This window comes from Marmota marmota, unplaced genomic scaffold, assembly GCF_001458135.2.
Source record: "Marmota marmota marmota unplaced genomic scaffold, marMar, whole genome shotgun sequence".
Classification (NCBI taxonomy): domain Eukaryota; kingdom Metazoa; phylum Chordata; class Mammalia; order Rodentia; family Sciuridae; genus Marmota; species Marmota marmota.
The window spans coordinates 2,278,072-2,303,103 of record NW_026000075.1 but is presented as its reverse complement, the minus strand read 5'-3'; the positions used below and the strand labels follow the sequence as shown (position 1 = coordinate 2,303,103).

The following is a 25,032-nucleotide window of genomic DNA, read 5'->3' as shown; positions in this document are numbered from 1 at the left end:
ATAACATTAATGAAGTTCTCTGACATATTTATTTTTGAAGCAGCATGAAAGCCTCAAAAATAAGTCTTGGAATGGGGCTGTAGCTCCATGGTAGAGCACTTGACTAGCATGTGTGAGGCACTGGATTTGATCCTCAGCACCGCATATCAATAAATAAAATAAAGGTATTGTGTTCATCTACAACTAAAAATATATGTAAAAAATAAGACTTTCATGTCACGGACATGAAAGGACCATGTAAATCTGGGGTGCTTTTCAGGGACAGGGTGCCCTTGTTCCTGACAAGTGTTATTGGGGGGCTGCACTTAGGAGAGGGCAGAGTTCAGGGCCATTCGTAGGGGGTGGACTGTCAGTCACTTCTTCATAGAAGCAGCACAATAATACACACTTTATTTCTCTTCAGGCCGTGGGAATTTTTTCAACATAGATTTTACTCTTTCCGATACTGAGAAGAATTTGCACCATTGCCATTCACCCAGCAACCCTGACTGCAACATTTGCAGTAGTTTTGGAATTCAAACAAATGAAACCAACTGCTTTTCTTGATTGGGCAGTTTTTTTCAAAGGACATTTCTCCTGTGTTTCATGTTTACTCTCGCTGGATGCCCTTCTCACTTGACAGGCTGTGCCGGAGCCCTCACAATGCTGCTCCCTCCACATCAGCAGACTCCTCCAGGCCTCTTCGGCCTCACACTGGCTCTTTACAGCAATTATTCGGTTCCCTTTCATTATTCTGCTTTCACAGTGACAATAACAGCTCACAGGCAAGAAAGACTGGGAGCTTTGAATTCTCTTTGCTTCCTTGTTCCTGGAATGACACCTTCTACTCTCTCTCATCCCTGATCCTTGTCTTAGTTACCCGAGCTCTCTTGTTGCATGAAAGCAAATGGAACATGAAAGGCCATATATTCCAAGTGGAGTCAGCCTCTTTAGCATAATGATTTTTCAATTAATGGTCTCCTATTTTAAAATATCACTGCAAAGAAGATGGAGTCCATTCTTTTTCTCTAAAACATCTTTTCATGTTCTAACAATATATTTTCCATTTCTTACTACTTTATAATTCTGGTTGATTTGGATTATTGTTTGTAGAGGTATTTTTTTTTCTCTAAAGAGAAATAAAAAGCCCTTAAACATTTTCTTTTTCATTTTTTAACCCTGGAACTCTTTGAAGTAATTATACATAATCGAATGAACAATCGGGAGTGACTGTCCTAGCTGGAAAACCACTGGAATTTTCTTGCACTTCCAACTACCCCTTCTTGGTAGCATCCTTCTCATTCAGCACTGAAGACCCAAAAGCTATTGATGGATCTTTCCTACCCTATGAGAGGCCTCCTCTCACTTTCTGATATTCCGTTAAAGACAGTCACGGCAGAGGTTGGTGAGAGGTGAAAGTCCAGTCAGCCTGACAATAACAAGGAAGAAGATTAGAGAAAGCCCCCCCAAACATCATTGCACTTACCTATGCTTTGATCCTAGCATGATCTTATCCTGAGCCTTTCTACTCCACAGCCCCTCGTTCTGGAAGCCTCTACTCCAGTGCTTGCTGTAATATGGGACACTTGTGTTTTGTGGACTCATTCTTCAATACAGAAACTGTCGCTCCATTTGTGTTACCCGCATGGTCTATCAAAGCCACTTGCATAGTCTATATATTCTTATGCATGTAAGCTTCTCTGGATGGTCTTTAGGAAGTCCACAGATCTACTGAAATACATAAGAATTTGTTTGAATGTACATTTGTATGTTTTCCTGGGAGAGAGTCCATATCTTAAATTAGATTCTCCAAGAACACTAGGACACATAGATACTTTGATATCAAGAAATAAACATTGATGCAGTTATGAAAGGCCTTGAGGTCATGTACCATTCCATAGCAAATATTCACTGAGTACCTACAATGTGCTGGGTACTTGTTCAGATATTATTCCTATTTTTCTTTGTTGGTGCATTATATTTGTAGGTACTGATGGGATTTGTTGTTACATATTTGTACATGCACACAATACACAATATAACAATATAATTTGGCCAATATCACACCCCAGCACTCCCCCACCCTTATCTAGACTCTTAATCCATCAGTGAACAACAGCCAATGTGCTAGAAGAGGATCACTCTGGCTGATGTGTTAAAAAGAGACAGCGAGGGGCAAGGGAAGGAGCAGACAGATCAGGTTGCCTTGCAGTCATCCAGGAGAGAAAGAAGGATGGATGCATCAGGGTATTTGCAGCAAAGAACTGGGAGCTGACTGGAGTTTGAATACATTTTGAGATACAGCCAAGAAGATTTGCTGACAGATCAGATGTGAATTGTTAGAAAAAGAGAGAGTCAAAGATGACAATGCTTTTGGCCTGAGCAACGGAAAGGGAAGAGTCTTGGGAAAAACTAAGAATTTCAGGTCAGACAGGACATGGACTTGAGATCTGCCACTCACTGGCTAATTTGCAGCCTTACTCATTGGAAAGTCTTTTAACTTCTCTGAGTCTCAGTGTTTCCATTTGCAAACTGAGAACAGGAAAATCTATCTGATAGGGATGCTATGAAGAATTCCTGTAATGTGCCTGGTGCATAGTGCATGGAACAGATGCTAATCCCTTTCCCTCATCTTCCTTTAGTGAAGGAAAGAGGAAAGTGAGGGGGAGTGGGTGGGTGGTGGCCTGATCTTAGATGATCTGTCAATACCTTCCTGTCTTTTTGACTTCATTGTTTAGATATGCTGAATAATTTCAGTGTTTATTCTTTCTTCAGTCCTGTGTTTTCTTCTGCTAAATGAGCGGAACTACTAATTTGGAGTTCAATTTAGATAGTATTTTTATTATCTGTAACACATTATTTTATGCTTATTTATCTTAAAAAATGTTTCTTACAGTGAAGAAAGGATTCTTATCTGATATTGTCCATTATCCTTGTGTACTATCCACAAATGTGTAACTAATACGTTCATTGGGTTTAGTGATTAGGTTATTGCTGTAGTAAATAACATTTTATATATGAAAAAATATTTGGTGGGTTGTTATATAACCACTTAAGAAAGTTTCACTGATATTTGGTGATGTTAGTGAGGAATTTTAGGTGGACCAGAATTGCGTTATAGTTTTTATTTTTCATTTAAGACAAGTTCCTACTCTGATTATTAGTTACCAAGCATGCTTTCTGGAGTGGCTAGATTTAGGATAACAAGGGATGCTAAAATTGGGAATTCAACAAGGGAGAGAAGAGTGAGTATGAACAAATTTGGTTATAAGGATTCACCTTGCGTCCTTCATCAAAATATCCTCACTTCCAGCCATCTTAATATTTCTGAAATTAGAATATGTTTTATAACATATATATATATACATTTAATCTGATAATAGTTGTAGCATTTTTGATAGAGTTTAGTAAGTGGCATCTGTCTTCTCTACCCTAATTCAAAACCAATTGAGAAGTAAAACAATAAAATGCAGGGAGGGCCGGGGTTGTAGCTCAGTGGCAGAGTGCTTGCCTAGCATGTGTGAGGCACTGGGTTCGATTCTCGGCACCACATAAACATAAATGAAATAAAGGCATGCTGTCCATATGCAACTACAAAAAAATATGCAGGAAGAGTGTAAATCTACCAGTTTTATTGGTGATAAATTAGAGAACATAGCTTGTTTGAGCATTCTAAGCAGAACACTTTCCTCAGTTGGTGCCTCCCATTTTTCTGGATGGAAAATGAGATCTAATTTTCCATGCTTAGGTCTTTTGCTAAATTAGCTTCCATAAACTGAGAAATGCAGCCTAATTCAGCTGGCTAAACTCATGCCAACTGCAGGGTGAGAAGCAAGAGGCTGATCACAATTCAGTATTGTCAGAAATTTCTTTTTAGCACTACTTTGTCACAGAGTCACTCTTATGGTCTGTAAGAGAACATGATGGCACCTCCCCTTTGAAGGAAATGGCTCTGAGTTCCCAAAGCCCCAAGGTTAGCCAGTTTAGGTTGGGGAATTAGGTATCACCTAGGAAAAAAGATCTGATTCCTAATTTTGTTTTGTTTTGTTTTGAGTGTCTAAAATGAGATACTGTCTAAGAGGGAATTTGGGAGAGAAAGTAGGGATAGGTAGATATTAGATTGTCCTTTTTGCTTTATTGAAAACTAGGCTCAGTGCTGAAATGTATTTATTAAGCACTCATAGACTCCTGTACATGTATAGTTTGGGGGAAGATTTGGTAATTGAAGGGGAATGTAAAGATATGTAAATATCTACATATATATTTCTTAAAATGAAGTTGCAAATAATTGATGCCTTAATTATTTTTTTAATATAGGAAATAAAATTTCAAACTATAAAAGAAAATAAAAACAAGTCTCTCTATAAGTTCTTTCTCTGAAAGTTCCCCTCTCAGGTTTGCTTACCATTACCCAGTTTTTGTGAATCCTTCCACAGCTATTTGTTCATAATAGTATTTCATTTGTTTTGCAGGAATTATAACAATGTTAAAGATGCTTCCAGATAAACATGTTAGGTGGTCTTTTTAACCTTATAGATGTTTATGATGTGTCACTTCAATATCAGCTTTATTATGTGGCACCTGAAAAAAACTCTTTTTATTCGTTGTACAATTACAAATTGCTGAAGTAAGTGCTGTTAAAAAGAAAAGAATCTAAATATAATGGTTATTGAAAGAGATATCACTTGTACTAATGTGTTCAAAGTATGAATGTCAGATGTGTTTTTTCCTTCAGTGATTCTGTGAGATATGCTTCCATGGTTACCAGGTAATAGATATAATAAGAAAAATGTATGGAGATCAGAAATGGAATTGTCATTGCGGATTTTCTTTATAGATGACATTCATTGTCATTACTGTTTCCTTAGGCAATTTGGAAACTCATAGGTCCTGAATATAAAATATAAATACATGCTTCTTGGATAGGTGGTACTTTCCCATGTCTTTATCTATTTATGAGTTACATTATACTGTCTTCTAAAAACTGAATTTAGAAGAAATTTCTTACATTTTAATTTAAAATTACATTTTAATTTTAACGTTCAGAAGTACATATAGCTTGTTAAGAATGCAGATCCTCAGTTCCTATTCCAGCTCTGAGGAATTCAAATCCTTGGTATTTGGAAGCTACAGATTCCACTTCACAAGTGACTCTTATATATCTTGATGTCTGAGAACCACTGATTTAGAGGCAACAATTCTCAACTCTGTTAGAACTATATGGGTACTTAAAAAATTATCATGACCCCTACTCTCAGAAACTCTGATTTTTAGATTCAAATAGTTTAGGATGACTTTCAAGACCCATGTTTTTTTTTTTTTTTTTTTAAGTCCTCTAGGTGATTCTACTGTATCATCAGGGCTATGGACTAGGGAGAGGAAGGGCTGAGTTTGTCATTCTATTCTCTGGTGCATTAAGAATCTGTGGGACCTGTCTCTGGTCTTCCTGGTAGTCAAGATTGCATTATACTGTCTTCTAAAAACTGAGTTAAATTATAAGTAATAACATTTGCTGTATTTTCAAAGGTATAAATTCTGGCAGGGGTTCTGAGAATGAAGTATAAAGATAGTGACCAAACAAATGCAAAAACCAACTTCACTTTTAAGAGCAAGACTGAAGTTTCACAAATCTTTATTTCAATATTCTTAGGTTAAAAAATATTTTTCCCAGATATAACAATCAAAAGCGGATAAGGGGGAAGATATCTCTGGGGAAATGGAAAATGTTCTACAGTAGGAATAGACTCTTGAGTTCTTTTGTCAACTTTGCCTCTGCAAGTTTGACCTTGATTTTGACCCATTATTCCACCTCTTTAGGTGTCAGTTTTTATTTGTTAGACTGAGTAGCAATCTCTTACATTCTTTCCAAATTCAACATTCTGTTTCTAGGAAGGGACTTGAAATAATTCATTCTCTCTCGCTCAATGAGAAAGAAAATCTGCAAATTCTACATTGAGATTCTTGTCTGAGAATTTAACTTGCTGCATCTTTCTCAAGTTACTTAACTGCTACGCTGGGAAAGGTGGGCATAAGAGAGGGTGGATAAATGGAGGCTGGATTTGATTGTATGTGTGTGTTGAAATATCACACTGAACCCTATTAAATACACAATTAATACATGTCAATCAAAAATAAAATAAAATAAAAAACACTTAACTACCAAGTAGTTTTGCTAATGGTAGTCCTTATTTATTTATTCCTCAATAACACAATTCAATAATCACAACTAATTAGCAACTGAGAGCTTTTGTTTCCCCACTGAAATCATGGCAACTTATTTTTTATATGTTGTATATTTATTTTTTAAATTAATTAATTAATTGATTTTTAATTTATATATGATAGCGGAATGCATTGCAATTCTTATTACACATATAGAGCACAATTTTTCATATTTCTGGTTTATACACAGTATATTCACACCAATTCATGTCTTCATACATGTACTTTGGATAATAATGATCATCACATTCCACCATCATTAATAACCCCATTCCCCCTCCCTTCCCCTCCAACCCCTCTTCCCTATCTAGAGTTTGTCTATTCTTTCCATGCTCCCGCTCCCTATCCCACTATGAATAACCCTCCTTATATCAAAGAAAACATTCAGCATTTGTTTTTTGGGGGTTGTCTAACTTCACTTAGCATTATCTTCTCTAATGCCATCCATTTCTCTGCAAATGCCATAATCTTATTCTTTTTAGTGCTGAGTAATATTCCATTTTGTATATATGCCACATTTTTTTTATCCATTCATCTATTGAAGGGCATCTAGGTTGGTTCCACAGTTTAGCTATTGTGAATTGTGCTGCTATGAACATTGATGTGGCTATGTCCCTGTAGTATGCTGTTTTTAAGTCCTTTGGATATAGACCAAGAAGAGGGATAGCTGGGTCAAATGGTGGTTCCATTCCCAATTTTCCAAGAAATCTCTACACTGCTTTCCATGTTGGCTGCACCAATTTGCAATCCCACCAGCAGTGTATGAGTGTGTATCTTTTTCCCCACATCATCACCAACACTTATTGCTGTTTGTCTTCATAATAGCTGCCATTCTGACTGGAGTAAGATGAAATCTTAGAATGGTTTTGATTTGCATTTCTCTAATTGCTAGTGATGATGAACATTTTTTCATGTATTTGTTGATTAATTGTACATCATCTTCTGAGAAGTGTCTCTTCAGGTCCTTGGCCCATTTATTGATTGGGTTATTAGATTTTTTTGGTGTTAAGCTTTTTGTGTTCTTTATATATCCTACAGATTAGTGCTCTATCTGATGTGTGAGGGGTAAAAATTTGCTCCCAGGATGTAGGCTCTCTGTTCACCTCACAGATTGTTTCTTTTGCTGAGAAGAAACTATTTAGTTGACTCCATCCCATTTATTGATTCTTGATTTTAATTCTTGTGCCACAGGAGTCTTATTAAGGAAGTTGGGGCCTAATCCCACATGATGGAGATTAGGGCCTATTTTTTCTTCTATTAGACACAGGGTCTCTGGTTATATTCCTAAGTCCTTGATCCACTTTGAGTTGAGTTTTGTGCATGGTGAGAGATAGGGGTTTAATTTCATTTTGTTGCGTATGTATTTCCAGTTTCCCCAGCACCATTTGTTGAAGAGGCTATCTTTTTTCCAGTGCATGTTCTTGTCACCTTTGTCTAATATAATTGTAGTTTTGAGGGTTAGTCTCTGAGTCCTCTATTCTGCACCTTTGGTCTACCAGTCTGTTTTGGTGCCAATACCATGCTGTTTTTGTTACTATTGCTCTGTAATATAGTTTGAGGTCTGGTATAGTGATGCCACCTGCTTCACTCTTCTTGCTAAGGATTGCTTTAGCTATTCTGGGTCTCTTATTTTTCCAGATGAATTTCATGATTGCCTTTTTTATTTCTATGAGAAATGTCACTGGGCTTTTGATTGGAATTGGAATCGCATTAAATCTGTATAGTGCTTTTGGTAGTATGGTCATTTTAACAAATATTAACTCTGCCTCTCCAAGAACAAGGTAGATCTTTCTATCTTCTAAGGTCTTCTTTAATTTATTTCTTTAGTGCTCTCTAGTTTTTGTTGTAGAGATCTTTCACCTCTTTCATTAGTTGATTCCCAAGTATTTTATTTATTTGTTTGTTTGTTTATTTATTTATTTTGAGGCTATTGTAAATGGGGTAGTTTTCCTAGTTTCATTTCAGAGGATTTATCACTGATGCACAGAAATGCCTTTGATTTATGGGTGTTGATTTTGTATCCTGCTACTTTGCTGAATTCATTTACTAGTTCTAGAAGTTTTATGGTGGAATTTTTGGGGTCTTGTAGGTATAGAATCATATCATCAGCAAATAGTGCTAATTTGAGTTCTTCTTTTCCTATCTGTACCCCATTAATTTCTTTCATCTGTCTAATTTCTCTGGCCAGTGTTTCAAGAACTATGTTAAATAAAAGTGGTGAAAGAGTGCATCCTTGTCTTATTCCAGTTACAGGGAATGCTTTTAATTTTTCTCTATTTAGAATAATGTTGGCCTGGAGCTTAGCATAGATAGCTTTTATGATGTTGAGATATGTTCCTGTTATCCCTAGTTTTTCTAGTGTTTTGAACATGTATGGGTGTTATATTTGTGAAATACTTTTTCCGTATCAGTTGAGATGATCATCTGATTCTTATCTTTAAGTCTATTGATGCGATGAATTATGTTTATTGATTTCCGTATGTTGAAACAACCTTGCATCCCTGGTATGAACCCCACTTGATTGTGGTTCACTTTCACTATCTTTTTGATATGTTTTTGTATTTGATTTGCCAGAATTTTATTGAGAACTTTTGCATTTAGATTTATTAGCGACATTGGTCTGAAGTTTTCTTTCTTTTTTATTTATTTCTTACATACTTGACAATAGTGGGATGCATTACATTCATAATTATCCATTCACAGTACAATTTTTCATAACTCTGTATATAAAGTATGTTCACACAAAATTATGCCATTATACATGAGCTCTCTTATTTATTTATTTTTGCATTACAGTTTGAAGTTTTCTTTCTTTGATGTATCTTTGCCTGGTTTTGGAATCAGGTGATATTGGTCTCATAGAATGAATTTGGAAGTGCTCCCTGTTTTTCTATTTCACAAAATAATTTGTAGAGTATAGGTGTTAGTTCTTCTTTATAGGTCTTAAAGAAATCAATTGTGTATCCATCTGGTCCTGGGCTTTTCTTAGTTGGTAGGCTTCTAATGGCATCTTCTATTTCCTTTCTTGAAATTGATCTGTTTAAATTGTGTATATCATTATGATTCAATTTGGGCAACTCATATGCCTCTAGAAATTTGTTGATGCCTTTGATATTCTCTATTTTATTAGAGCACAAGTTTTCAAAATAATTTCTAATTATCTTCTGTATTTCTGTAGTGTCTGTTGTGATATTTCCTTTTTCATTATGCCTTCCTCTATCCCAATAATTCTTAAATTTAGTCTTTTTATACTATACCATATTTCTTAAATGTTCTGCTCATGGTTTCTTACCATTTTCACTCTGTGGTCTACATTCTTTTCAAGATTATATATTTTGTCTTCATTGTCTGAGGTCCTGTCTTCCAAGTGGTCTAATCTGTTGGTGATGCTTTCAATTTGGTTTATTCTTTTCTTTCATTTCAAAGATTTCTGTTTTTTTTTTTGTTTTTAGAAACTGTATTTCCCTATTGAAGTAATCTTTTGCTTCCTGTATTTGTAGCTCTTTGTTGAAATTATCTTTTGCTTCCTGTATTTGCTGTCTTATATCATCTTTTAATTCACAGAATGTTTTAATTATGTACATTCTGAACTCCTTCTCTTGTCATTTCATCTGCTGTGCTGGCCATAGGTTCTAATAATGTGGTATCTTGATTTGTTTGAAAAACTTTCTTCCCTTTTTTTTTTCATGGTGTTTGTGTGTCTTCCTTTCTAGCTCTCTGGATCCGAGGCATTACTGTTTTTACCCTATAGGTTTATAGTGCCTCTGTAGTGTTCCAATATTTCACCTTTGAGGGGAAGGATAATGTTAACAGATCCCCATATAAACAAAATATAACCTAAAGACATTTACAATTTGATCATAATGTACTGAAATGGTGAATTTAATTATTATCTACTATATAATCAGTAGATTTGTAAAAGGGTTTATAGATTCTGATGGTGGACAAAGAATTTGGGGTGAAGTGCAGGAAGATATGCTGAGAAGGTATGAGATGAGGATATAGAATTATTATATCTTAGGAAGTGTGAAAGAGAAATCTAAAGAAGAAGGTTAGTTGCGGAGAGGTAGAATAGTAGTAATTTTGGGTAGACAAGTAAGATGGAATACAAAAGAGTACATAGGACAAACACATTTATATATAAAAATAAAAATGTTAAAACAGTAAATATTAGAGAGAAAAGTAGGAAAAAACAAAAAAAGAAGAAGGAACAAAGAATATACAACACAACTGTAATACACTATTCAGTTGTCTCAGTCCTCAATATCCTAATTCATGCAAAGTACTTGATTTCATATATGTTGGGGATGTGAAGGCAGGAGAATAAAAAGGGAGAAGAAATTTTAAAAAATCTCAAAGGAAGAAATAAGGATTGTTTTTCTTGGAGATCAGTGTCTTTCCTGCTTCCCTTCTCATCCATTGGGTGGGGTTGTCTGTTCTTAGTTGGTATCTCTGCCCTCAGGATGGTGGGGGTTACCTGGGTATGAGGGTTGGTCTTGTGTGCAGGGCACCTTGAAGTGGGGTTAGGCACCTGCCAGTCCCATTGAGAGACTGCACCTCAAGGATCTCCTTTTGGGGTCTGCTCCTGTGACGTGGGTGCCAGGTCTTACTTCCTCATCTTTCCTGTATAGCTCACAGTTCCTGCCCTCTAAATTAGTCTCTAAAGTGGATCTCCCTCACCCTGTCCCTTTCTACTTCCTAATCAGGAACCTTTCTCTTTGGGGTCTGTGTGTTGCATTCTGGTGGCTGCGCACCTGTCATGGAGGGCTATTTTGAATTGGGCAATTACTCTGCTGAGTTAGCAGCTGCTGGGAATGGGGGGAGTTAGAAAACTATGGGTACCTGGCTATCTGGTGTTCCAAACTGGTAATTGCCCCAACTAAAGATGTAATGGAGGTGACCCAAGATGAAGGCTGCTGCTTTCAGTGATGGGGTGTTGGGTTGAGTGGCAGCAGATGGACGATGGCATTGTGCAATGTGTTCAGAGATGAGCTCTGTGGTATGCAGTATTGTGGCTGTGGGCTTTCTTCAGAGCCTGTGATGTCCCCAGGTGCAGGCAGGCTAACATGAGTAGGGGACTATGGCAGTAGCTGCCGAGTCCCAAGATGGAGGCAACTGGGGGAGCCCCACATTAGTAGGTGGGGGTCCACACAGGAGTAGTGACTGGTGTTCCTGAGCATGGGTAGCAGCTGAGTGTCCTTCGTGGGAATAGCATCTGGGAATTCTGCACCGGTGCTGATGCCGGTGGTCACGCTAAGGCACCCGCAAGACCTGTGTGGGTAAGTAGTCAGGAGTGGGGAGTCCTTTTCTTACACTGAGGCCTGGGCCCCGTGGGGCCCAGCGGCTGTGATTCCTGCTCAGAATCAGCTGTGTAGGGGTCCTTTATCACTCTCAGCAAAGCAGTATTCCCACTAATTGAGACTCAGGTCATGGAGTGACACAGAATGTTGCCTCCCTCTGGCCCACTATCTTGGATCCTCCTAATATAGTTTTATAATAGGTGATATTCACCACCCAGTAGAGTAAGTTCTCCCATCTTTTCCCCAATCTCAAGAGTTTCTTGGTTATTCTTGACTATTTTTATTTCCAAAATATTTTAAAAATTTGTTTACTTATATTGGTGCATTATAATTATACACAATAGGTGGGGCTCATTATGCCATATTCATACATGCATATGACATAATTTGATGAATTTCATTATCCAGTATCTTCCCTTTCCCTCCTCTTCCCTTCTGATCTGATTGTTTTCCTCTATTGATCTCCTGTCTATTATTGCTATTATTATTTTAACTAATATAATTTATATAAAAGCAAATTCATTATATTATATTGGTACATAGACATAGCATAATTGGTAGATTTCATTTTCCATCCATATTATTTTAAAAGAAGCTTGTCAATTTCCACAAATAAACTGGTAGAATTTGGAATGGAGTTATATTGATCTTATAGATGAATTTTAGAAGAAATGTCATTGTAACCATATTAAGTCTTTTGGTTTGGGGCATAATATACTCATCAGTTTATTTAGAATTTCAGTTAATGAAATGTAGGGATCTCTTTGTGTGTAGGTCTCATATATCTATTGTTAAGTCAATTCCTAGATTTTGGTTTCTTTTTGATGTAGCTAAAAATAGTGTCAAAGAATTTTTAATTTATTCCTTGTATTCAGTATATATAATTTTTTTTGTATTTTTGCTTTGTATCTGAGGATCTTTCTTATTCTAGTAATTTACCTGTAAATTCTTTTGTATTTTTCTATGTACATAACTAAATCATTTGTGAAAATTTTTATTTATTCCTTTTGAATACTTATAACTTCTATTTCTTTTTGCCTTTTTGTTCTATGTGTATCTGAAAGAACGTGTATTCTTTCATTTTTTAATTCAGTGTTACAAATATCAATTAGGTGCAAATCTTGTATATCCTTTCTAATTTGACATCAGCTTGTTCTATCTAATACAGAGAAGTGTTAAAATCTTCCATTATGATGGGAAATGTTATTGTAGATTTGTGCACTTCTCTTTTTTAAAAATTCTTTATTATACTTAGGTTCGGTTATTACATTTGTTCAAATGTTCAGTTGTTTTATCTTCCTGGCGAATTGAGATCTTATAATTATGATGTCTGTCTCTTTACTCTAGTAATAAGTTTTGCATTAAAGTCTACTTTGTCAAATAATTAACTAATCTTCTAATAAATAAACTATATCCATTTTCTTTTGCTTAGTATTTATGTGGTATGTATTTTTCCTTGCTTCTGCTTCATTGTTTCTGTATTCTTATGTGTCTTTGTAAGTAGCATTTGTCTTAGTCCATTCTTGCTTTTATAATGATACTTGAGACTGAGTAATTTGTAAAGAAGAGAAATTTGTTTTTTCACTGGAGGAATTTATCTTTTCTGGAGGCTGAGAAATCCAAAATCAAGGTGCTGGCAGACTTGGTATTTGTTTAGGGATGCTCTTTGCTTCCAAAATGATGCCTCTTACTTTACCCTCACATGATGAAAGAGGAAAATGCTGTGTTCCCACTTGGCAGAAGCAGGAGGACTGCAGAACTTGGCTGGTTACCCCCAGCCCTTTTATAAGGGCTTTTGTGAAGGTGGAGCCCTCATGAGTTAACCATCCCCTAAAAGACTCATCTCTTTATACTACCATATTTGGTTTTAGGTTCCAACATATGAGCTTTAGGTAAATTTAAAGTAGAACTGAAATTCTAATCTGGAAACTAGCTATCACCAGGCTCGGTAGGCTTTTCACCTCCTTCCACTATTTTGCAACATAGACGGATGGGCTCTTATTAGCTGCTCATAAGTAGCTCGTCTGGTTTCGGGGTGTTTGGCTTAAATTCTTTTTTGTCAAGCGTTTTCTGGTTAAATCATTATGCAAAAGGTCAAAGTTTTAGTCTTTGCTTTTTTATACTATAAAATTATTCTTTCATCTTTCCCTTACGGTACTGTCTCTATAGTTCCTGGTTATAATTTCTATCTCCTATACTTTTATTTAAGATAAATGTTTTATTTATTAAATGAATTGTATTTTAGTGGGGAGGGGTTTTTGGGCTAGCATTAGTTCAAAATGTTCATAGGCATTCGGATCACAAGGTATATTTGTATTTTGGGGAAGTCTAGTGTGACATTCTTTTTTCTATTTGAATGATTTAGCTCATTTAAATGTATTTTAATAACTTATATAATTAGGTTTAATTCTGCCATCTTATTTTGTTTTCTATTTGTGCTAAGTTTTTTCAATTATTTTTGTCTCCCCTTTGTGTTATTTTTTATTTTTTCCCTTTATTACTTTAGTATATATGCTTTGATTTCTTTTTACTGTTAAATATAGGCATTATAACACGCATCTTTGTTTTATTATAGTCTAAGTTTGCAAGTATCTTAGTATGCTTTAATCCCATAAATTCTCCTTTAAGTTTCCTCTTTTCATTATAATAAAAATTTTTGTCTGAACACTTGCATTTCTGCCTGGAATTTTTCCCCTGTAAAGAATACCTTGTAATGTTTTAGTTTTTTAAAGTTTGCTTGTCACAACTTAGTTTTTTTTTTTTTGCAAAAATGCAAATATTTTTAGACAAATGCTTTACTAGTAAAACATTTAGTGAAGTGTTTTAGTCAGATTTTTCATTGCTGTTACCAAAAGACCTGACAAGAACAATGTAGAGGAAGGAACGTTTATTTTGTGGCTCATGGCTTTAGTGGTCTTAGTATATAGGTGACTGACTCCATTGCTACTCCTGATGAGGCATACCATCATGGTGGAAGGGTGTGGAAGAATAAAGCAACTGAGGCCAGGGCAATCCAGAATCACAAACAGCTCTGCTCACCAGGGACAAAATATAAATCCCAAAGGTGTGCCCCCAATGACCTACTTCCTCCAGCCACTCCCTACTTGTCTATAGTTAACCACTCAGTTAATTCATACCAGTGGATTAACATTACCAATTAAGTTAAAGCTCTCACAATCCAATCATTTAATCTCTAAACTTCCTTGCATTGTCTTCTGGGGACACCTTATATCTAAACCATAACATTCCCACTCCTGGCCCCCAAAAGCTTATGACTATGTCACAATATAGAATACATTTGGTCCATTTTCAAGACTCCCTGTGGTCTAAACAGTTCTAGCATTACCCAAATGTCTAAGTATTACATCTCCTCTGAGACTCAAGGCAAATTCTCAGTTTATACCCTGTAAAAATCAAAAGCAAGTTGCATATTTTCAAAGCAAACATTTCCATTCTACAAGGGAGAAATAGAGCATAGAAAGAAGGAATGAGACCAAAGCAAGGCTGAAATCCAACTGATCAAGTAAATCCTGTAGTTCCACTTTAAGTATATGGGTCACATGGCTTCATTAAGTTCTCCAAAGGTCTTGTGCCCCTATGACTTTGCTGGTTGCAGCCCACATGACCTCTCTATTGGCCTATCTCTGCTAGAGTCCTACAGCTTTCCTCAGAAGACATTCCATGATACTCTTGATCTCAGGGTCTCTGCTGCTGCTTTCGCTTCCTTCTTGCTTCTTCATGCATTATTCTGTCAGGGGTAGTCTTAAGGGACTCCAATCCTGCTGCATTTTCCTGGCCTCCCAGGCCTTCTTTTGAAATCTTAGTGAAATCCTTCATGACTCTTTATCTCGAGGATCCTGGAATCCTGCAGAACCAGCACAATGTGGTTCATTCCAAGGTCTGCCACCATCTTAAGCAGTAGCCAAGCCTCTAGGGACCATAGCTCAGCAGCCTCTGAGTGACTGGGTGTCTTGAGCATGGTAAAACAACTTCCTACCTCTCCCAACTGCCTTGCAATCAGGTTCCCACATGGTTTCTTCTCAAGGTAATTTTTACTTTTATAGGCTCAAACTTGAGATAGATGTAGTCTTGCCAATTGCTGAGATACCCTCAAGCCATTTTTCCTATTGCTTCTGGGTAAAGTACTTAGCAGCATCTCTTTAGTGGCTATAATCACTTTAATAATCACAGCTTTCTTAGCTCCAGTTTTACTCACTCATGGCCTAACTACAAGTTTTTCAAATCTTTCTGTTCTGATTTCTCCTCCTGCTTATCACAGTAAACTTGGTTAAAAGCTGCTATCAATATCCATGCACTACCCGAATGCTGTACTGCCTTGAAATTTTTCTCCACCAGATTAATGAGCACATCACCTTTAAATTCAGATTCATGGAAAGTCCCAGGATATGGGCAAAATACAGACAACTTATTTTCCAGAACATAACATGAATGGCCTCTATTTAATTTCCAATTCTCTTTTCCCTCTGAAACCTCATGAACTCAGTCTTTATTGTCCACAGTCCTATTTTGGCATTCTGGTCTCCTGACCTCCCATCAGAATCACCCATAAAGCTCTACTTATAACATCTAAAGATTTTCCAGCTTGCATCTCTAAACTTTTCAAAATGCGCCCCCTCCCCAAATTACTCTTGAAGGTTTCTAAACCACATAGTCAGGTCTGTGTCACAGCAATGATCCCACATTTCAGTACCAATTTCTGCTTTAGTCAGCTTTTTCATTGCTGTGACCAAAGGACCTGACAAAAACAACATAGAGGAGGAAAATTTTATTTGGGGCTTACAGTTTCACAAGTCTCAGTCTGTAGATGGCCAACTCTGTAGCTCTGGGCTCACAATGAGGCAGATCATCAGGCCACAAGGGCATGGCAGACAACAGCAGCATAAAACATGACTCCAGGGAAAACTAAGTTATTAAATCTATAAAAAATCCATATTTCACTTTCATTCTTAAATGATATTTTGTTGATTTGTCATTATCTAGATTGACAGTTAATATTCTCAATTTCCACAAAGCTTGGACAAATGTAGTTTAAATTGTACTGGGAAAGTTAAGAAAAATACTTATTTAAACACATTATTGACTATATTCCAGTATGTTTCTGAGATTGTTAGTTTTGTGGGCTGTCCTAACCAAAAAAAAAAAAAAAAGGACTTCATGATCACATAATCTTGTAGTAGTAGTTATGCTCTCTCTCTTATTGAAATTCACGACACATCTTAGACCCCATAAGAGGCTGCTGTGATAAAATCCACTTAACTTTATTAATTAAAAATTCCACAAAAATATTTGATTAGAAAACTATTGTTGTGAGACTTTCTAATAAACAAGCATAATATTAAGCACACATTTTTTGAGAGCCTCTTTAGTGCTATTTAGTTCTGGGACGTGAATAAAAATTTCTTACTGTGTGAGATTTTGTTTTTCTAAGGTTAGGTCAGGTTTTTGTCACCTGAAATACTCTTAAAGTCTGTTGTTAAAATTTCTAGCTCTGGACGAGTCTTCTGTGGAACTCGGTTTCATGATTGTAGTCACAGTATAGCATGACTAGAAATACAATCAGTTTTGGAGCAAGTGGGTAAAGCTTTTATAAACTGAAATCTGTACTGGGTTAGAAACTTTCATCATCTGTGCAGAAAGAGGCATCCTGATAACCCTTGTGTCACATTTCTTGTAAAATAAGGAAACAGGCAATTATTCATTATGTTCCAAGGACTTCAGTAATTCAGAAAGGGCATGGAGGAAGTAATAAGTCAACTGAATCTAGAGATATGGTGGAATTTATTTGAAAAGCACTGTGTTATGGCCCCATTTTTTTTAAAATTTTTTTTTCAGGCACTGTGACCCTTTTATTTAAGTCTTTGTGCAGACTGTGGCTTTTTCCTATCATTGTGCTCTATTTTCCCTTCCATCTCCACCTCCATCTGGCATCAAGATCTGATACTAGAGGTGACCACTAAAACAGCCCAAACTTGCTGCATCCATTAGATCCCATAGAGGCAGCAATGAGTTTCAGACTGGGTGCTTATGGACAGTGTTGCTAGTGACCTTGAGTCATTAGGGACCTAGGGAATGGCTTCAGGCAACTCAGCCAGCTGCCTCACACGTCAAAATTGCCAGTGTGGCAGCCATTAGCTTCCTGTCTCTCTTCTTTTCTTGGGAATTTTCAAGGAACTCCAGAAGCCAGCCCTTGTTGCAATCCCCTTCTTATCTTTGATGCTGCACACATGCAGCTCTGACACGCATTATATTATTAGTTCCTACTTTCTCAATTTTAATTAAAACCAGAAATGAATTATTTTAATCTACCATTTTTGAGAGTCAGCATTATTGCACGTGATTATCCTCTGAAATGGGGTTGGCACAGAAAAATAATGATATTTAAAATATTATCTCTACCATTTTAGTTTGCTTTCCCAGCAAATCTTAATTTAGTCCCAAAATCTTCTCTTCACACATGATCCTAAGTAAACAGGCATTTATCCAGTGGATCAGAATCTAAATGTTAACCTTTCAAGTGTTAGTATTTGAACTGTCTTCTGTCATTAAAACCTTAAAATCTCTGGGCATTTACAACTGTACAGTGTTTAGAAAAATGATACATATAAATGAAATAGTTAATAAAACTATCCAATAAGTCTTCTTTAATTTGGTGACCATGTGACCCTGTATTTTTCCCAGGAGAGTCCTGGTTTGCTTCCATTATGCTGGGTCAATCATGTACGGTAACCACTTTTCACTTTCAAAAATGTCTCATTTTGAAGAATAAATTACATAGCCATTCCTATCTATATATTACTTTAACCCAAGTAATATAAATTATTAAGAAAACAAAGAATTATTTATTTTGGGCATGTAAGGAAAATAGTTGTTTTTGATCAATAAATGTCTTCTGGCAATTTTGTTTTAACTAAATCGGTGGACTTGATTGCATATCAGAATCATATTTAAATCACCCACAAACCAATTAAATCCAAACCTCTTGGAGTGGGACACTGTCACCAGTATTTTTAAGCTTCACAAATAATTCCAATGTGCATTCATGGTTAAGAACCACTGGATTATACTATTTGTGTGTTTAAACAGGCTTCCTTTTCAGAATTATTTAAAGCTGTTTTATTTCTTATTTTATTCAAAGACGTTTTAAATGAGTTTTTTAGACAACATGTCTACCTAATGTTCTAGTTCATTAAATTTGAAACTTAAATATATATATACAACAGACTAAATCAGTGTTTGCTTTTGAAGCAACCACTGTAAATAATTGATCAAATATCTCTCTGACCAATTTAATCACAAAGATAATTTAATAATTATTTTTTCCCTGCTAACTTAATAGTTAGATATACTTTAGAATGGTAAATGTGTATCTTGGAACTCAGCTTGGGAATATTTAATGCAATTAGCCTTTTTATGTATAGATAAAAGGCACTTGTAGAGATGAATATGGAGTTGAAGACTTTCATAAGAAGTTCAGGTGTATGTGGTAGTTCAATAGATTCCTTGGAGGAATGTATAGTGATGTGTCCTAGAAATGAATCCAATTATCTTAACCTGTTCAGGTCTGCTTAAATAAAATACCTTAGTCTGGGTAATTCATAAGGAGATAGTTTATTTATTTATTTGTTTTTGTTTAATATGTATTTTCATTTTAATTAACATAGCAATTGTACATGTTTGTGGAATACAGTGTGATGTTTTAGTACATGTATAAAACATGTAATGATCAGATCAAGGTAATTGGCATATTTTTCACTTCAAGTTCTAATCTTTTTTATTTTTTTATTTTGGGAACATTCAAAATTCTCTATAATAATTTATTTTGAGATATTCACTAACTGTAATTATACTACTGTGATTATGGAACACTAAAAATTATTCCTCCTATCCATTTGCACCCCCTATACCTATTAACCATCCTCTTTCCATTTCCCCTGCTCAAATGCTTCCCAGCCTTTGGTAGCTACTGTTCTACTCTTTACTTTCATGAGACCAACTTTTTTATCCTCTACATATAAGGGAGAGCATGTGGTATTCATCTTTCCGTTTCTGGGTCTGACTTATTTCACTTAACATCATGTCCTCCAGGCTCATCCATGTTGCCACAAATGACTGGATTTAATTCTTTTTTATGGCTCAATAATATTCCATTGAGTACACATACCACATTTTCTTTATCTATTCATCCACTGATGCACATACAGGCTGATTACAAATCTTGGTTCTTATGGATAGTTCTGTAATAAACATGGGAGTACAGACAACTCTTTTTTAAAGGAATTTTAAAAATTTGTTTTAATTAATTACACATGACAGTACAATGACCTTGACATATCATACATTTGAATCAGATAGGATATAATATCTCATTTTTCTGAGTATACAGGTTGCAGAATAACATTGGTCATGCATTCACATATATACACACAGTAACAGACAACTCTTTGACATGCTGATTTCCATTTATTTGAATGCTGGATCATATGAGAACAGAAATTTACTGTTTTTAGAGGTTGAGAAATGTAAGATCAGGGCACCAGTAGATTCAAAGTTTGGTGAAGGATTTCTCTCTGCTTCAAGGATGGCACTGCTTTGCTGCATCCTTACATGGTAGAAGGGGCAAGAAGTCTCCCTCAGCCTCTTTTGAAAAGATACCAATCACATTCATTAGCGTGAGCCCTCATGACCTAATCACCTCCTGAAAATTCTTCACCTCCCAATATTACATTGAATTTTGGGGGTACACCAACATTCAGTCCATAGCAATGAATATTCATTATAGTGTGAATTGTTAACTTATAGATTGAGTTTCTTATTGTGAGGAACAAATATAGTATGGGAACTGTAGGTATTTCTGGAAGATTCTAAGATCAGAAGAGTCCCTGCAACCAGTGGGGATAGGGGAAATTCTGTTTTTCTTTTGGTCTGTGTATAAACTTGTTAAGTATTTCAGAAGAAAGTGAGAATCTTTAATATTAAGTGTTTATAGTTTAAAAATGAATTTTTATCATTGAAAAGTGCTTCTATTTAACTTAAGATCACTTCGCGGCCCCTATAAATCATTAATCATATTCTGGGTCTCTTTAATATATTTCTGCTTCATTTTATTTTAGTTTAAAATTGAGATATCTTTATTCTACTGAATTATTATGTTTGAAGAAACTGACACATTATATGACATTTTACATAAAGAAGTCAAGGGTCAGTTTGTTCTAAAATTTTTTAGAGTAGATGATATTCTATAATAAGGTTTCCTCTGAGAACTTAAGGTGAAAGTATTTAGCTATATTAAAACTATGTGACTTCAAAAAGACAAAGAAAGCATTTTAAACAATCTCAGAACTCAAGATCATGTACTATATCTCAGAAGGAGTCTATCTCAATTTAAATATACTTCCTTAATATATATATTCATTTTTATTTATTTATTTTTATGTGGTACTGAGGATCAAACCCAGGGCCTCAGGCATGTGAGGCAAGTGCTCTACCATTGAGCTACAACCCCAGCCCCTTAAATATGCTTTTTTAAAAAGGTATTAATTAAATTTGAATATCCACAGATACTTTTGGAAGATCAGTATTACCTAAAGAATCTATGAATAAGCTGATTTTTAGCCTCTTTTTACCTGTGATCCACTATTCATATAATCAATTCCATAGGCCTACAGATGACTTACTGGGTCCTGAGAGTGTAAAAATGAATGTGTGTTGGAAAATGAATATTCTAGAACCATGGTTCTCCAAGCAGTTTCCTGGACCAGCAGCCCCAGGACTACCTGGAAATCATTACAAATGCAGACTCTTGATCCCCACTTAGAACCTTCTCAATTAGGTCTCTGGTATGTGCTTTAACAAGCACCCTAGATGATTCTAATGGGCCCTCAAGTTTGGTATTTCTAGGAATTGAAGTGTGAGGTTAGTAATATAAGGGTGAAATTGATTTGTTGTAGCTGGAAGATGTGAAAACTTGACTAGTTTTATTGCAGTCTTGTGAGTATTTATTTGTGGAATGCATTTTAAAGATTGTATGTACCCATGGGTGGTTGTAATTGCTTATTGTTGTGAAACAATAGGATCATTTTTGGGAGCAAATTTACATGCAACTTGTGTGCATCTGCTTCATCTTGCTTGATTTCTTTTCTTTCTCTCAGTGAATAAAAGCACTTCCCATTTTAACAATAAATATCTAACCAACAGCTGATATTTTGAATATCTCTTTTGCTTTTACTTAAGTTACAGTAGATATTTATAAGTATTTTTGAGATAAATATTTATTAAATATTTTATTTCTTATATGCACTCATACAAGACTTAACAGTTGAATTTCTGTGATTTTTTTTACCTCTGATATTAATTTTTTTCTAAGTACATAATAAATGAAAGTATTCAGTATCTAGGACACAGGAAGCATATCAATAAGCAAAATAGATAAAGACTCTTGCCCTTATGGACTTCCTATCTAGAAAATATATAATATAAACTTGATTGGAAGAAAAATTCATAAGAAACACTTGAAATTATGGCCTTTATTTTATTATGGTAGATAATTTTAACATAAAATGTTTCCATGTGTTAGCTTGAGGTTATTTATAGACGACAACATTGTCAATGATATCCCTTTGATTTGTGAATCCGAATTTTTCAGCTATGAGTTCCTATATTTAGTCTATGGGTCTGTATATCTAGTAACTGTCTTCTCTTTCTTTGGTCATTTTTTTTGGAGAAGGGGGGCTTACCAGTAATTGAACTCACGGAGCCACATCCCCAGCCCTATTTTGTATTTTATTTAGAGACAGGGGCTCACGAAGTTGCTTAGCACCTTGCTTTTGTTGAGGCTAGCTTTGAACTCTTGATCCTTCCACCTCAGCCTCCAAGCCACGGGATTATAGGCATGAGCCACCACATCCCACTGGTCACTTCTTTTACCAATAAGTTCAATGGTGGTAGACCCAAAAGGATTCAAATGGTTTATAATAGAAATGCCACCTAAGAACAGTCATTTTTGACCAAAGCTTCTCTAGGATTTAGCTGGTAAGCCAGGGAGAAGAAATGTTCAATAAATATATAGATGCTTAGGAGGATGAAGAGAGGATCTATAGATGCTAGCAACTTATCCTCTCAAGGATGGGCAATATAAAAATTGTGGATTTTGTGACTTTTAAAATTTCTGCTTGTAGGGGAATATGGATGGAGCCCAATGATAAAGTGCTTTCCTAACAAGCCCAAGGCCCTGGCTTCAATCCCCAACACTGAAAAAAAAAAAACTGCTTTCACGTTATGAAAGTGATAGTGTGATTTGTCTTCATAGAATACTTGCTGCCAACCTGCAGTCCCCTGTGATCATTTACCTGTATATGGGAGGTCCAGTGGGCACTGACAGTCTATGGGTCCAAGAGGCACCCATTTATTTTCAGAGGCTCCTTGAGTATTTTTGCAGAAGTGGTGCATCATTGATTGAAGGATATGGAGGGATTCTTCCATTTTCACTACATTTGAAATCATTGTTTTAGTCAATTCCAGATATTTCAGTTATACCCTCTCCCCGCCCCTAGCATTATGAATAATTTGGGGTATATTACTTTTGATCAGTATGTTCATGGTACATAGTTGTCTTCAGAGATGTTAGCAGAGATTTGTGTGGGTAAGGACTGCTAGGTTGTTATGGGTGATCGCTCAGAAAACACACTTAAGTCCAAATTTGAAACAAATTAGAGTGTATTTATTATCTGGCCAGATACTGTTCCTCACAGGGTCCAACCGACCCTCTGGGAGAACAGCCCCATCTGCAAATAGATCAGAGTATTTAAAGGGAAAAACCACTTTCTATGAAATGCTCAAGTTGCAAGCAAGCAGGATAGATACAAGGGCTAAGAAAGCAGTTAGCAGAGCAAAAACAGACAACCACATCCTGGGTTGGAGCATATTTGTGGGTCTACATCCTGGGTTCAAGTACATTTGTGGGAATATGAAGTACAGAAAAATAAATTTTTTAACATCTTAGAAGCAGCTTATATAACAGTTACACACTTGAGTTATCAAAATGGAGACACTTTGGCTATATTTACTTATAATTGCCTATAGCTCTACCTTGTACTTAACTATTGTTCCATTAACCTATACTTTTCTATAACTATATTAACCTATAGGCTTATACTTATCATCTTACATCTTATGTCTAACAACTTAAATCTTATGTCTTACATTTACATGATTATGCTTTCCTACTATTACTTAGGTTTTTTTTCTTTTAACTTATAACCAGGGCAGCTGAACATTATTTATTCTATAACACTTATCACATCATTCTATTTTCTATTAATATTTCATAATCTATAATCTACATAGATTAAACACAGACCATAACACAGAAAGACTGTATAAGTGGGAGAAGGTAGCACAAAGGTAGCACCTGGACCAGCTCTGAGTATAGGATAGTGGGGGAGGGAATTTCCTTAATGAGAAAGTTCCAAAATAAAGAGAATTGTTTTCAAATAACATAGGAAAAGAAAATTGAGTAAACGAAGATGAACTCCTAGACCACCTCAAGTTCCTGGAACAGCAGGATGCTAGAGCTAGACCCTGCAAGCCAGTGGGGCAGGAAAGGTGCTCCCCACAGGCTTTCAGTTATCTAATCCAACAAAGGTGGAATGCAAGAACCACAGCTCACTTTCCAGCTGAGTGTGTACATAGGAGAAAAGAGGCCCTCCATGACCCAGTGGAAGTGGGAAGTCTATATTTTGACATTTTACATGGACTCTCCTCGTGCATCATCCACTGTGTGTTGTGTTGGACTTGTATAAACATCAGGTGACTAATGATGATTTTGAGATGCACAGTCTCAGAGTTTCTACACCAGTGGGTGCTAGAGTGAGCCTTTTCCCATGGCAACTGTTTATCAGGGTGGGGAGCCACTCCTGGGCAGGCTCATTTTCCACTATGGCTCCAGGGTCCTTGAGTTATCAGTTCAGGGACTTTTGATGTTTATTCTTGGGAAAGCTGGGAGAGGGGATGCCTTCTCTAGCCCTCTCAGTCCCCTGGGATGATGGGATTGGCTGTCAGGCCCTTTGCTGACAAATTCTTTCTGCCCATATGTGCTTTCTACTCTATCGCTCTCCTAAGGTTTTCACCTGTCTGCAGGAACAGGTGTTAAGCATTTTATAGTATTTTGTAGGTGTAAGAGAATGGAATCCTTTACAGCATGTTTGTTGTTTCAGTTTTCAGAAATTCAGCCTTTAACACTTTCCTATGGATATATGGTATAAAGATATGTTATGACCTATATGATAGTTAATACACATGTGTTTAAATACTAGATACCCTCAATAAAGTCCAAGACTCATTTTATATTAATAAAATTAGCAATGGGGACTATTTTCTAATTACTTGTTTAATAGAAAATAAATCTGGGCTGGGGATGTGGCTCAAGCGGTAGCACGCTCACCTGGCATGGGTGCGGCTCGGGTTCGATCCTCAGCACCACATACAAACAAAGATGTTGTGTCCGCGGGGGGGG

At 36.0% G+C, this 25,032-nt stretch overlaps 1 long non-coding RNA gene across 1 annotated transcript in view; it reads left to right on the top strand.

The window, feature by feature from the left end:
* The first annotated feature begins 363 nt into the window (after positions 1–363).
* LOC125620051 overlaps positions 364–25,032 on the top strand; it is a 25,956-nt gene continuing 1,287 nt past the window's right edge. Inside the window, exons 1-2 of the long non-coding RNA XR_007351634.1 lie at positions 364–406; positions 13,454–13,606. This is a non-coding gene — a long non-coding RNA (uncharacterized LOC125620051). The remainder of the gene's footprint in view (positions 407–13,453; positions 13,607–25,032) is intronic.